The 14581-nt window shown below is 41.9% G+C and overlaps 3 long non-coding RNA genes across 5 annotated transcripts; 2 read left to right on the forward strand and 1 right to left on the reverse strand.

The window, feature by feature from the left end:
* Positions 1-1922: 1922 nt before the first annotated feature.
* Positions 1923-3639, forward strand: LOC143476553 (uncharacterized). Its single transcript, XR_013121323.1, has 3 exons — positions 1923-2251; positions 3318-3410; positions 3487-3639. It is a non-coding gene; the product is annotated as an uncharacterized LOC143476553 (long non-coding RNA).
* Positions 3640-9148: 5509 nt separating this feature from the next.
* LOC143476012 (uncharacterized) lies at positions 9149-10219 on the forward strand. The gene is made up of 3 exons (XR_013121211.1): positions 9149-9291; positions 9574-9992; positions 10171-10219. It is a non-coding gene; the product is annotated as an uncharacterized LOC143476012 (long non-coding RNA).
* Positions 10220-10977: 758 nt separating this feature from the next.
* LOC143476607 (uncharacterized) lies at positions 10978-13963 on the reverse strand. Of its 3 annotated transcripts, XR_013121337.1 has the most exons (5): positions 13380-13963; positions 13075-13161; positions 12249-12323; positions 12090-12165; positions 10978-11932 (listed from the first exon to the last, which is right to left on the reverse strand). It is a non-coding gene; the product is annotated as an uncharacterized LOC143476607 (long non-coding RNA). The 3 variants fall into 3 exon arrangements; XR_013121336.1 differs by lacking the exon at positions 12249-12323; XR_013121335.1 differs by having other exon boundaries at positions 12090-12323.
* Between the last annotated feature and the right edge of the window lie 618 nt (positions 13964-14581).

Raw genomic sequence — 14581 nt, forward strand, 5'->3', positions numbered from 1 at the left:
TCCAATCAGAGCGTCCTGGTTTTTGATAGACTCCTGGAGACGCTCAATCACTCTGTGAAAGAAGGTGGGAAAAGTTAGCATCATGTTGGGAGGCAGAATTAGATTCAAATAACTGAAGAGATGAAAATCACATCACTAGATGAATCACAACAACAACAACAACTTGGAACATTCAAACAGCATATTCAGAAGAGATAAAGACGTGTGGACGTGGTCCTGTGGACGACACTGCGCCCCCCTGGTGACACAGACCCTCAGGACTCACCTCAGGGCTTTCCTACACACACACACACACACACACACACACACGCACACACACCATTTTAAACATATAGAAGCATAAATGAGCAATTTCTTTATTTTAAAATTCAAATCAATGAGTGGCACATCTAGTTTCCATGAATTGACATGTGCAGTGGGCGGGGCTTACGATGCAGACACCAGTAGGTCCCGTTTCTCTGCGAGCTCTCTATTCATGGACTCCACCTCCACTTTTAACTCAATGTTCTACACAAACACACACACACACACACACAAACATCACATAAATGGACAGAGATGAGGAGGAACAGAAATAAACAAAGAGACGAGGGGAGGAGTTATGGGAGAGAAAATATCAGAAAGATAAAGACAAACATGCATGTTTGTTTTTTTGTTTGTTTGTTTTTATGACAACCGCTTGTTCATGAAAAGAACTTTTCACAAAGACAAAACACACACTTCCCACAAAAGACAAACACTTGTGGTCAAGTTATCCTCAAAGGCCTGTGCATGCAGATCTTAGGTTTCGCGCTCTACATCACAGAACATCTAAAAAGAGCAGCGGAGCAGAAGACCGCACCATCACGTCAGACAGCCTAAACATCCACCACGAACGAATCCCGTTCTGGGACTCCATAATGTTACATTGTCTAAGAATCCAGTTATTCATTATTGTCCAGTGCTGTAACACGGTCCTGGCAAAGCAGATGTAACCTTATTTGGATATATTTCATCTGAACTGAACTGAGAGTGACACACACACACACACCTCTACATGGAGCTACTGTGTATAAAAAGCACATACAAATACTTTCATTCACCAAATAAAATAGCTCTAATAATGGGCTTACAGGCTAATACTCGAACACTCACAGAGAGAGAGAGAGAGAGAGAGAGAGAGAGAGAGAGAGAGAGAGAAAAACAGTTTGTTCCTTCTTATGTTCTTAGTGTTGTAGGGGATACTATACTCGAGGCAGACAGAGGTGCATGAATAACTAATAAATGCTTTGTGTGTGTGTGTGTGTGTGTGTGTGTGTGTGAGAGAGAGAGAGAGAGAGAGAATCAGCAGTACCTGTCACGTCCTCCACACTAAACTCGTTGCGCCGCAAATACTCGCTCACCAAAATCGAAGGAATTGCGTAATAGAACTAATCTATTCCCTCCTCATACGTAACAAATGATTGTAATTTAGAGTCATATACTGTATGCTGATATATTGTAATATACTGTATGCTGATTCCATCTTTAGATAGATGCATCCTTTAACATTATTATTAAACTCTTAACTCCAAAAGTGATAGTTTTGCGTGTGCGGCTATATTTACGGTGGTGCTAGGAGCGCTCAGGACACTGAAGGACCCGCTTGTGTTACTCTAAATGACAACAGATATCACGACCAGCAGCACGTATATGACATTACCCGACACCTTATTAAACACTCCACGTTCACACTTTTAAAGGTCAGATAGGCAAAGCTAAATAATATTTTAACGTCGGATTATCTATTTAGCCACATGACATTCAAGCAGCTATCTATAACCTCCCCAATTCGCCCAATTATAGCTACTAGTTACATTATAGCTACTAGTTAGGGTAGCTATGTAGCGTCAGTGGCCAACTTAGATACATTATACAAGATAGTTAATAGTTCCGATTGTTATCTTACGTCTGGCCACCAAAAATAACGTTTAGTTAGGGTGACCAAACGTCCGTATTTCCCGGGACATGTCCATATTTCACGTCCTGTCCCGGGCGTCCCGGGATATTTTTTAAAACTGTGGAAATGTCCTGGTTTTTAAATTCCGTAAATCGGGCCATTAATTCTACAGGCACTAGGACCCTGAGCACGTCGCTGTATGACACGGAATCCCTGAGCCTCATCAGTTGAGCCTCATCATACTCAACTGGCGGAGAAACAACTTGTAAAAACAGAGTAAACTTGAAAAGGGTTTCAAGTTCTACGTTTCATCCTACCTCTGCAATTTTGAAGGTAAGTGGCTGACGCTAGTTAGCTAGCCAGCCTGAGGTGGCAGTCTAATGAAGTGATGTTGTTTTTAGTAACGAACCAACCTGTCCTAGTACTAGAAATGCCTTTTTAAAACATGTTTGTATTTCTGATGGAAGTATCAGGCAAAAGTAAGGCTAACGAGAAAACAGTGAGGGCTCACTGCTACAGATCTATGAAGAAAACAGATACGCCACACCAGCTGAGAGTAGGACTGGTTAAAATGACACGAGTTCTGTTCAGTGTCACGTTCAAAGTTCTGTTGAACAAGTTCAAAAGTTAGTTCAACACAAGTTCAATCTTTTATCCTTGCTCTTACTTCACGTAAGCTGTGATAACCATAGGCATTGGTTTTTAAAGCTTACAATGGTAGCCAAATGCAGAGTAGCTGAGTGGGAATCATTAGCAGTCTATTTTGCCTATAGTAAACAAATGGGAGTTTATTTTACAGTTCGAGCTATTGTTATCTACCTCTATGACTCAAAAGCAGAATATAGTCCACCTCAGCTATTCTTCAAACGGCATTTTCTAAAATCTGTCAATCTGTCTTTCAAATCCTTCATCTTGACTTCTTTATTAACATATGGCTTCAACACTTACACCTATTAACATATTCTGATAACACTCTTCAAGAAGCAGTTGAAGTAAAACCTGTTCTGTTGTAGGTGGTGGAAACAACAAAATAATATAAATATAAGTAGGCCTGTTTCACTCCTATGTGTAAGCATTTCATCTGGAGTGAAAATGAAAATATATTTAGTTTATAGTTGATTGAACCATGCACAACACTGTAGAATAGAAAGACAGTATAGCCAAGTGTTTTAAGAGTGATGCAAAACAGCACAAACGTTACATGAGACAATAGACAAGTGACATTCACCACTAACAACATGATGGGACAGATAGTGCGCCTATTGACATTGCTGAAGTCTTCTTTTCAGGATATTACATTTTGCCTCTTGTGTATTTCAGATGACATTACGTGATTCAATGCCAGTTGTGCTCATTAACAGCAACTGCTCTTGTGTTGCTGGTTGCGTTGCTTTTCCAGACTGCTCATTATTCTGAATCTGGCATGTCTGTCGTCCCTCCTGTCCTTTCATGCACACAGACAGAACAGAAGTGGCATAAACCACCAACAATGGTTTGTCTTATTTCATTATTTAATGTTAGTTAATGTATCACAGTCACTTTACTAACACCATCTTTTAAATTAATAGGGGGTGAAGCCTGGACCCGTGGATGCCATGGTTGTCCTAAAGCCAAAACCAGGTGCTACTACAGCCAGTGGAGTTAGGTATGTAGTACCAAATTTAATAGGCAGACTACAGTGTGTGGTAAAAAAATAAATGCTTTTGATCATCTGATAAGACCCTGTTCTCTTCAAAATTTAATTTAGCCTCGTTGTACTTCAGATGACATGTGATATGTGATTCACAATCAGTTGTGCTCGTGAACAGATTACAATGTGTAAAAATAAATGTTATTCACTCTTCTTTTATTTCAGAAGTACACTTTTCAAGGGCTACAGCGGTGAGCTCCCACACCCGGCCACCCTCAATCCTGGACCAGTCTACGCTGGAATGAAAGCAGATTCTCTTCCACTCATCTGCACAATGAGCATCTCGCCTGACAAGCCACTTGTGGACTCCATCTTTGGGAAGGTACAAGTTGGCAGTGTACTGTCCTATCAACAACCACCACCTCCATCTGACAGTGTTGTCATACATGAGGATGCACCCCCATTCCCGAGTCTGCCACTAGAATGTTACCATCTAAGCCCACCTGAATATTCATTTGTGCCAACACACCAAGAACAGCTACACCTAAGCTCACTTTCTGTGACCTTGTCACAGTCACACCTTATTGAGGAGGCAACAAGATCCCAAAGTGCTACACCTGAGTGGCATTCACTTAGGAGAGAAAGAGTGACTGCGTCGCATTTCAGAGAGGTGAGCCACGTTAGAGGTCCAGGTGCTGCAGAAAGCCTGGCAGAAAGGATAATCCGAGGGACACGACAAACAGCACACATGAAAAGGGGACTTGAAATGGAAACAGGGGCCTTAAAGGACTATGCAGTTCTGAAAAACTTGAACTTGACCAAGTGTGGGCTAGTGATTCATCCAGATGCATCTTGGCTGGGTGCATCACCTGATGGACTTGTATATGACCCACTTGAGCGTCCATCATTTGGGCTTGTTGAAATTAAGTGCCCAAATACACAAAGCTATGTAGACTGCAAATTCCTCAAAGTGGCACAAGGCCTACACAAATTGAAGGAGAGCCATTGTTATTATTGGCAAATTCAGTGCCAGTTATTGATTACTGGTATGCAGTGGTGTGATTTAGTTATCTGTGCCTATGATGATATCTTTGTGCAGCGAGTTTACAGAGATAGCAGTGTATTAGAAGAGGTGAAAAGGAGGTGTGACATGTTTTTCTTTAACACTTACATGCCAAAATACTTCTCTATGCCCAAGCAATAGAAAATCATAATGAAGACATGAAGTCATGAACAATTAAAACAATTTCAATTTATTCTGTCAATTGTATTACTATTGTATTAATTTCATTTTTTACAAATACAGTAAAAGTTAAGAAATATATAATGTTGTATTGTGTTGTGTCAATTTTACATATAAAAGTGAAAGCATTTTATACAATTAATCATATTGCACTGTACCTTAACATTGCAGCCAATATTTACAGACTAGCATGACCTAAAGCAGGGGTCGGCAACCTTTTTGACTCGGAGCCACAAAAGCAAAATAATTGGAAATTTATTTCAGTGACGATGACATGTCACTCAAGCGAACCGAAACTAAATACCGGACATTTGTGAAATTCCACCCAAACATTTTTTTAAGTCTCAAAAATAATATACGTTAATTAAATACTCATTAATTCTATTCAAAAGCTGAGCCGCATCAGAGGCATCAAAGAGCTGCATGCGGCTCCAGAGCCGCGGGTTGCCGACCCCTGACCTTAAAGGGATCATTTTAAGGTTAGAGAAAAAAATAAATAAATAAATCACCGTAATTCACATTACATCATCTGTCTAATTCTGGATTGAGATTAGCCATTGTTTGCCCAGGCTTTTACCAAGGGGCCATTTTGATAATTCACCAAAAGACAGGCAACAGTAAAAATTTGGTTTATGCTCCCTGTGATTGAAAGGGGGATCACTGTGCTGAATATTTTATGTTCTTTGTCTCTGCGAATCACACGCTCAACATGGACTCTCAGTCTTGCAATGGACTGTGACGTTCTGATCTCTGACCTAGACAGTTGAGCTCTCTTTGACAGAAACGTGGGTATGTGGACTTTGCATGGAACGCAGTCTTCAACAAGGAAACCTGCTAGCTAGTCCACCATGATGGCCATAGATGGGTCAAGGAGGGCCACAATGCCAGACTGCTTTAAGATCTCTTTATCACTGATAGCACCTTGATAAAGAGAAGACACAAAGGTCACTGCGCCATGAGGGGCTATCCCAATCAACCCTTTGAATGTACAGTGTGATTTATAAGTGGAAAACACTTCACTCTGGAGGAGAAGGGAATTTGGAGTTTGACATCTCAGTTCTGTGCAATCTAAAGTTATTTGAGTGTCAGCGTAGTCCTGAAACACATCTGGGAGGTGAGTTTTCACAGTGTCCACATCTAACCAAATAGAAACGGCTCCCAATACAGTATAAAGGAAGTTGGCCCAGGTGTTAATAATACGACTAACAGTTGACCGATGTATTCTAAATCTGTGGGCCAAATCCTTTTGCATCAGTCCCAATGACAGGTAGTTCATGAAGAGAAAAAACTCATCAATTGGTTGAAGAACCTGGGGAAAAAAATACATTATCCTATTGTCATATTACATTATGACTATCAAAACTTCTTTTGATGTAAAGATTAATTTGAAAATGATGACATAACATGCTTTGTATGGACAACACGAAAACATTTACCGTTGCACTGGCAGAGTGAGGGACCTGATCAGTCTTCTCAACAGTCCATGCTCTTGTAACCCGTATGATGTTGTGGGTGGCTGGCTCTATTTGCTTCCAAAAGCCCATCAGGTGGGCATGGCTTGCAAATCTGTGGAATATAAAAGTTATATATAAAGTTATATAATGGCTAATTCATTCACAATGTATTTCAGATACCAGAGAAGGCCCATCCGTATACTGTGTCTTGCCATATTTTTTATTTCCCTGGTAAAGAATCGTATGTCGTCATCAGAGTCAGAAAACCGCTCCAATCAGAACTTGCTGACAGTTAAGTCTTCGATTTGTTTTCGGAGCCTTGATATCTCCTCGCGTAGCTCTTCATTTTCATTGAGGGAGAGATCAAGCGCAGCAGGCTCATTACTGACGCAGTAGTCATGTTCATGACACGGTAAGGGGTCATCATCATCATGGTCAGTCTGCATCTCTGTTAGATCAGTGTTGGGTGGACGCTCTGTTCTTTCCCATACTCCAAGTAAATAACGGTAAATATGCTCGTTACAAGACTGGTGAGGTGAATAGCTAGCACAGTGTACGCTTTCAATGGCTACCAGATGTAAACAACCAGCCTAACCTTTTAGCGGAAATTACGTCACTTAACAGCGTGCACATAGGCCATTATAACTGCCAGGCCCTCTGTAAACGGACAGCGGGCATCACAGTCCTGATAGGGGGAGACACAGGCTCACAGGCTACCACTTAACCCCTCACCTTCCAACACAGATTGAATAGACACGGTTGAATAATTTATTTGCTTATATTTTTGTAATTATTTAGATGTTGATTGTCAAACTGTAAGTAGATAAAATAAATTTGGATAAATTATATTATATATATTTATGTTTTAAGAATATTTTAGGCCCTCTGAGACATAATATACGGTCTCTGGTTTCAACACAGCTCACTGTCAAATACTGCCCACTAGTGGGACAGTGATGTAGTACAAGTGACAAACTATTTTTAAAAAAATCATACATTACATAAAATTATACACATAATCACAATTACTAGGTTAAAAGCAGGAATGCTTAGATGTATAATAATTTATAGCTATAGTAAATTATATATGCTGTTTCAGTGTGCCTAAAACACATTCAAAGAAGTGTGTGGATTATAGTTCTACTGTAAATTAAACATAGAAGTTATTTTTGTTGTATAGTCAAAGTCAAATTTACTTATATAGCTTTCACAACACGTGTCACAAAGCAGCTTTACAATCGTATGGGTCCAGATCCCTAATGAGCAAGCCAAGGCGACAGTGGCAAGGAAAAACTCCCTATGGTGGTGGGGATTAGGAAGAAACCTTTGGAGGACCAAGACTCAAAAGGGAACCCATCCTCCATTGGGCGGCCCGTTAGCACCGGGTGCGCAGGATGGTTCTACAGGTTCTACAGATAATATCTAGCACGTTGGTGTGTGTACTCTGTGCAGGAATAAAATGAAACGAAATGATTATGATATTGTAGTGAACTTGAAGTGACTCAAATCAATGGTTATTGTGGGGCTCGTAAAAGCAACCTTACAGAAAAGGCTGTTTAATACACGTCATTAAAAATAACAGTTGCATTCCTGCAGACATCACATTCTTGACATTCAATAGACTCAAAATGCTATCTTGTATAGCTACAATACAATGCTACACATTAACTACAATGTCATGTTCAAGCTCCTCTTGATTACAACAGTAGTTCATCTCCTTACACACTGGCTCTTCCCTTAACATCCATAGCACATAATGATGTGCTTTCCTGTGTGATACTAATGTCATTCATTGCTGTGAACTGAATACACACACACACACACACATTTATGTATGTATGTATTATGTAAGCATGTGTACTGATTCCTTCTCCTAGCAGGTTCCTCGTGCAGCTCTTTGATTGGTCCTTTCTGTCTGGTCTGCACTCACGTCCATCAGCTGTTTGTCCTCTTGTTTCTGCAGGTCGCTGTTGCTCTTGGTGGCCAGCAGGGGGCAGGCGGCGCCACCAGCTTGTGGTTGGCCTTGATCAGACGGCCTGCAACACAACCTCACAGGACTGAAATCTCTGGTTAACTCTAATTTTTGTGACTTAACTGGATGTGTAGGCTATTCTATATGAAGCACATATCTCTACATTCAACAAGGGTTATTTTAAGGGGAGTACGATTTTGGTGAGGCCAATACAGATAAGTCACAAAAAAAAAAAAAAACAAAACAGACATTTCAATCCTGTGAGGTAGTGACTATAACTTAGTTCATTGAGCACTTTAGTTTTGTCCTTACTAGATATTTAGACATAATACTGCGAAGTCATGTGGTCAGAGGTGAACTTCAGTATAGCCAGTGTATATTTTATTTAAAATAATTGTGGCGAGGTGTAGAGGGGAACTCATCCCTCCATGAGACTTGGAAGGGGTAGAAGTGGTTGTGGTAGCAGGTGAGACGGCAGACAGCAGATCACATATTCTGCAGTTCTTGAGTAACACGAGAGTAAACGATAGGAACAGCTTAGCATGCAAACATGGAAATGTAGGCAATGCTTCACAGTGACTGCAAAGTAGTGTTGGTGGTGATTGGTTCAGGTGGACGTGACCTGGTATCATCAAATCAAATATATTTGTATAGCGCTTTTCACAACACATGTTGTCACAAAGCGCTTTACAGGATTTACAAGGTTAACAATACTATGGGTCCAAATCCCTAATGATGATACTGATATTGTAGGCCCCGACTGCAGTGTTACTCCCCTGGTGAACTTCGGAGAATCTTGAGACCCCTTAGAATCCTGGGTGTATGTGGGCGCGCGCGTGTGTGTGTGTGTGTAGAAATTGCTGATGTCTGAGGACTTAATTTGGCAGTAAAGTCACAACTCTGTTAAATACAGAAGGAATGTGGAAGCTTATGGAGGTTTACACCTTCTGAGCTTTCTGTGTGTGGGTTTGTGTTTGCAGGCTTTCTCTGCGTGAAAAAGACTTTGAAGAAGAAGAACAACAACAAGAGGACATCTATGATGATGAAGACTCACACTTTGAGCCTGTGAATCTGGTGAGGCAGTAAATGAGTTAGTGTCACTCACTAGGCCTAAAGAAATCGGCTTTTAGGAATCACCAGTAGATTACTGTTTGAAGACCTGACTGGAACATATCTAACCATCATTTCACTGAGGTAAAGAGGAGCAAGACCATGAAGACATTTAAAAACCATGACTAGAACCTTAAAATCTATTCTAAAGCTGACAGGTAACCAGTGCAGTGAGTGGAGTGCAGGTGTAATATGATCTCTCTTTCTCTCTCTCTCTCTCTCTCTCTCTCTTTTTTAACATCGCAGTCGATGCAAAGTACAACACGACCCTCTGTGCCCAGTGCTATCTGGTGTGCCGTGCAGCACGTGAGCACGTCTCCACTCATGTTTGCCGGTGTTACACCGAAATCTGACCACGTGAGCAGAAGGATCGTTGTTGCACACAGGTCCAGGAGAGAGGCGGGCCAGTGGCTCAGTTAAAGGTGTCAGAGGCTCTGCCCACTCAGGTGCTGGAGCGGTTTAAAAAATCTGTAGCATGTAATAATTTAATAGATAGCATAATCGTGTGTGTGTGTATATATATATATCTAGCTCAAATATCACGGCGGAACAGTGAGGTGAATTCTCCCCCAGTCAGTATTAAGGCCACAGTCCTACTGAAGAAGGAGCTAGCTCAGAAAACACAGGCTCTTAACAGTGCACTGAGGAGGGAGAACCAGCTGAAGGTGTGTGCGTGTATGCATGCTGTGTATATACATTTGTGAATGTTTTTTATACATGTGCATATCTCCAGCAAAAAAGAAATACACTGAGAATATGGAGTATTTTTACCTTTTTAACTGTGTGTGTGCGTGTGTGTGTGTACGTGCGTGTACGTGTGTGTGTGTGTGTGTGTGTGTCCAGAGCTTTGACACGCTGTTGAAGGAGAAGGACGTGGAGCTGCAGCAGCTGGTGAACACAGTGAACACTGTGCAGCGCTCCAGTCAGGAGAGCGAGGCCAGCCTGCAGGGGGCGCTGAACGAAAAAGACTCCATCATCCAGCAGCTACAGCACTCTCTACAGCTCAAAACCACGAACGTGGAGGTTATACACACACACTCACACACACACACACATACAGTGTGTGTGTGTGTCACACACACACACACATACAGTGTGTGTGTGTGTGTGAGTGTCTGTGTGTGTGTGTGTGTGTGTGTGTGTAACCTCCATGTCCATGGTTTTGAGCTGTAGAGAGTGCTGTAGCTGCTGGATGTAACAAAGAGTTATTCAAACAGTCAGGATTGGCCAAGTTGCTCACAGAAGAAATGGCAGTGATGGTTGGCAAGGGCTTCCTAATTACTGATTGTGTTAAGTGCAAAGTCTACTGCCCACCATTTTTGTTAAAGCAAAGTCAGATGCCTGCATACCAGGTATCTGAAACACAATCCATAGCCCGTCTTAGTGTACGCGTAGAACGTGTAATAAGGAGAATCAAACAAAACAAGTTGTTTGATGGCATAATTTCCCTTTCTCACACAGTAAACATTAACCAGTTATTTACAGTGGCATGCCTGTTGTCAAACTATCAAAACAAAGCACTAGTTAAGTCATGGGTTAAAATAAAGCTCTTATTTTTATTAATCAAATAATAATTAATTACATATGAATAATTTGTAACATTTAAATTTGTAACTAAATATTTTTTCATAAACATATTTCCAGGTTCTTTACATCAAAAACAATGTGCTGTTTAAGAAAAGCACAAATATTGTTAAATAAGTGAACATATGATTTAAAAAAGATTCTGTATAGAACATGTTAACATTTCAATGACAGATATTTTGTCATATATGTGTAGAAGTAAAATAAATCTGTCTTCTCACGAATTTGTCTCTGTACATCTGCATCCATATAAACCAGCTCCACAAAAAAATCCTCTTTAGCCCACACCACAAAATCACACCAGTGAAGCCCGCTGATTAGTAACTGACATTTGAATCTGCCAGTAATACGCATGTCTTTTTTAGTTTTGAACATCCGTACTCCATATACAGATACTTACAGTCAATGTAATTCTTCACATTAGGGCATTTAATCTCGACCAAGCCAAACTGGGGGTATTCAGTGGGGTCAAATACGACACCATCAGGGGCTGCACCAAGCCAGGGAGCATCTGGGTGGATGATGAGGCCACATGGTGTGTGATTTACACTGAGTATCCTGCAATACTCAGATGCTGCTCCGGACTCCATCTCTAGACCTCTCTTCATTTCAGCCGTCCGTCTGGTACCTCTGATGATGCGTTCAGCAAGGGACTCTGCAGAGCTATGCCCTCTGACATGGCACACCTCACGAACACATCACGCTGTTACTCTAGGCTTGTGCCAGAGTTGACATCTCAATTCTGTGAGCCATATCAAGTGACACCTCCAAAGACTTCAGGTGAAAGAGTTCCTGTTCAGTGCACACAAAAGCACAGGTGGGTGCATCAAGGTGGTGGTCTTTTAGAGGAAGAAGTGGGGTTGATGGCACATCAGGGTGGAGAGTGATGTGTCGTGATGGTAACACAGGCTGCTGATATGACAGACCTCTGCCTTCCTGCACCATACCAAATGCACACTGCACAGCTGGCTTGTGGGATGCCATGCCTATAGTGGTCACCATGCCCCTGTAGAGTCCACTCCTACAAATTCAAGTACAGACAATACCCCAAACTATAAGCATCTAGTTTAATATTAAATTATAATATTTAAATTAAAGTTAATTGTAACTATACATTTGTGATAGAGCAGCTAAACTGCACAATTGCATGTCTAATTAGAAGTAATTAAGCACCATACCTAACTCCACCTTGAGATGTTCCATTTGGCACAGGTTTTGTGATCACCATGTTGTTGATTGCTCCTGGCTTTACACCTTAATAATATGGACAAAAGTTGCTGTAATTTAATTCAGGCAGTGCATTAAATTAGATAACCTAGCCACTAGGGTGCACACACCAGTGTATTTTAGTGCCGGTCCCAAGCCCGGATAAATAGGGAGGGTTGCGTCAGGAAGGGCATCCGGTGTAAAAACTGCGCCAAATCAAATGATGCGGATCAAAAACAGAAATTCCATACCGGATCGGTCGAGACCCGGGTTAACAACGACCGCCACTGGTGCGGTTGTCCAACAGGGCATTAGCGGAAATTGGACTACTGTTGGGACGAGGAGGAGGAGGAGAGGGGGAAGAGGGTTCTGAAGCTGAAGGAGAGGAGGCAGAGCAGGAGGGTGGAGGTTAGAGTTGGTACGTTGAATGTGGGCTCTATGACAGGTAAAGGGAGAGAGCTAGCTGATGCGATGGAGAGGAGGAAGATAGATATACTGTGTGTACAGGAGACCAAGTGGAAGGGGAGCAAGGCCAGGAGCATTGGTGGTGGCTTCAAACTCTTCTATCATGGTGTAGACAGGAAGAGAAATGGAGTAGGGGTAATCCTGAAGGATGAATTTAGTAAGAGTGTAGTGGAGGTAAAGCGAGTAAGTGACAGGGTGATCTGTGTAAAGTTGGAGATTGATGGGGTGATGATGAATGTCATCAGTACTTATGCTCCTCAGGTAGGTTGTGATGTGGAGGAGAAAAAAGAATTCTGGAGAGAGTCAGATGAAGTTGTTTTGCTGGTTCCTAAAGAAGAGAGAGTGGTTATTGGAGCAGATTTAAATGGACATGTTGGTGGAGGGAACAGTGGTGATGAGGAGGTGTTGGGTAGATATGGTGTTAATGAAAGGAATACAGAAGGACAAATGGTGGTAGATTTTGCTAAAAGGATGGCTGTAGTTAACACTTACTTTAAGATAAAGGAAGATCACAGGGTAACATATAAGAGTGGTGGACGATGCACACAGGTCGACTATATCCTCTGTGGGAGACGAAACCTGAAAGAGGTTAGTGATAGCAAGGTGTTACCTGGGGAGAGCGTAGCTAAACAGCATAGGATGGTGATATGTAGGATGATGTTGGAGGTGAAGAAGAGGAAGAGAGTGAGAGCGGAACCTAAGATCAGGTGGTGGAAGTTAAAGGATGAGGACTGTGGTGTAAAATTCAGGGATGAGGTGAGGCAGGTACTGGGTAATGATGGTGGTGTTCTGGATACCTGGGATGAGACTTCAAATGCAGTGAGGGATGTGGCTAGGAAGGTACTTGGTGTGACCTCAGGACAGAGTAAGATAGACAAGGAGTTGTGGTGGTGGAATGAGGACGTTCAGGAAAGTTTGAGAGGAAAGCGGTTGGCTAAAAAGAATTGGGATTTTCAGCGAGATGAAGAAAGTAGACAGAGGTACAAGGAGATGTGTCGCAAGGCAAAGAGAGCAGTGGCAGAAGCTAAAGAGAAGGCATATAGCAAGCTGTATGAGAAGTTGGACACTAAGGAAGGGGAAAAGGATTTCTACAGATTGGCCAGACAGAGAAACCGTGATGGGCAGGATGTGCAGCAGGTTAGGATGATAAAGGATAAAGATGGAAATGTGTTGTCTGGTGAGGAGAGTGTCTTTGGAAGGTGGAAGGAGTATTTTGAGGAGCTGATGAATCAAGAGAATGAAAGGGAAAGAAGGTTAGAAGAGGTAGAGGTTGTGAATCAGGAAGTGCCTCAGGTGAGCAAGGAGGTTTATGGATGCAGTGGTAGAGGATATGAGAGTGGCTGGTGTATCAGTGGACGACACTCAGGACAGGGCCAGATGGAGGAGTTTGATCCGCTGTGGTGACCCCTGAAAGGGAATAGCCGAAAGAAGAAGTGCATTAAATTAGATCATTCATCTAGTGTGATTATTATAAACTTACGATTGTCCAAGGTTTGTGCCAGCGCTGTTCAGTTTCAGTACAGCTGTGCACAGGGGGAACAACTGGCACACTGAGAAAAATGTGCAGTTTGAAAAAGCAAAGCCACTATACGGTTGCATAGGGCAGTGTCTGCGACACGTGAACAGCATGTGTGTCTCAGCACAACAGGAGATGAATCAGAAAGTCCAATCTGTAAGAGGGTAAGCAAAATTAGTAATGACTTTGTTTAATTCAGGGGTTCCGTATACCAGTCCTGCGGATCCTATATCACACGTTGTGTTTTACCTTTTCTAAAACCTGATTGACCTATTTAGCAAATTAAGATCATTGTGGGTGGGGCTGAGTAAAAAAAGTGTTTTAAAATGGAGGAAAAAAAATGTGCATGGCATAAGAACCCCAAGAATGGAACCTGGACCCGTTTGCTTATTTTATGACAATAGATTTTGCATACAGAACATGGATAGTGTCACGGTGAGGCGGCCCCCTACCGGCCGCCTCCGTCCACAGCGGCTGTGTTGT

The sequence above is a fragment of the Brachyhypopomus gauderio genome, chromosome 15 (assembly GCF_052324685.1).
Source record: "Brachyhypopomus gauderio isolate BG-103 chromosome 15, BGAUD_0.2, whole genome shotgun sequence".
NCBI lineage: Eukaryota > Metazoa > Chordata > Actinopteri > Gymnotiformes > Hypopomidae > Brachyhypopomus > Brachyhypopomus gauderio.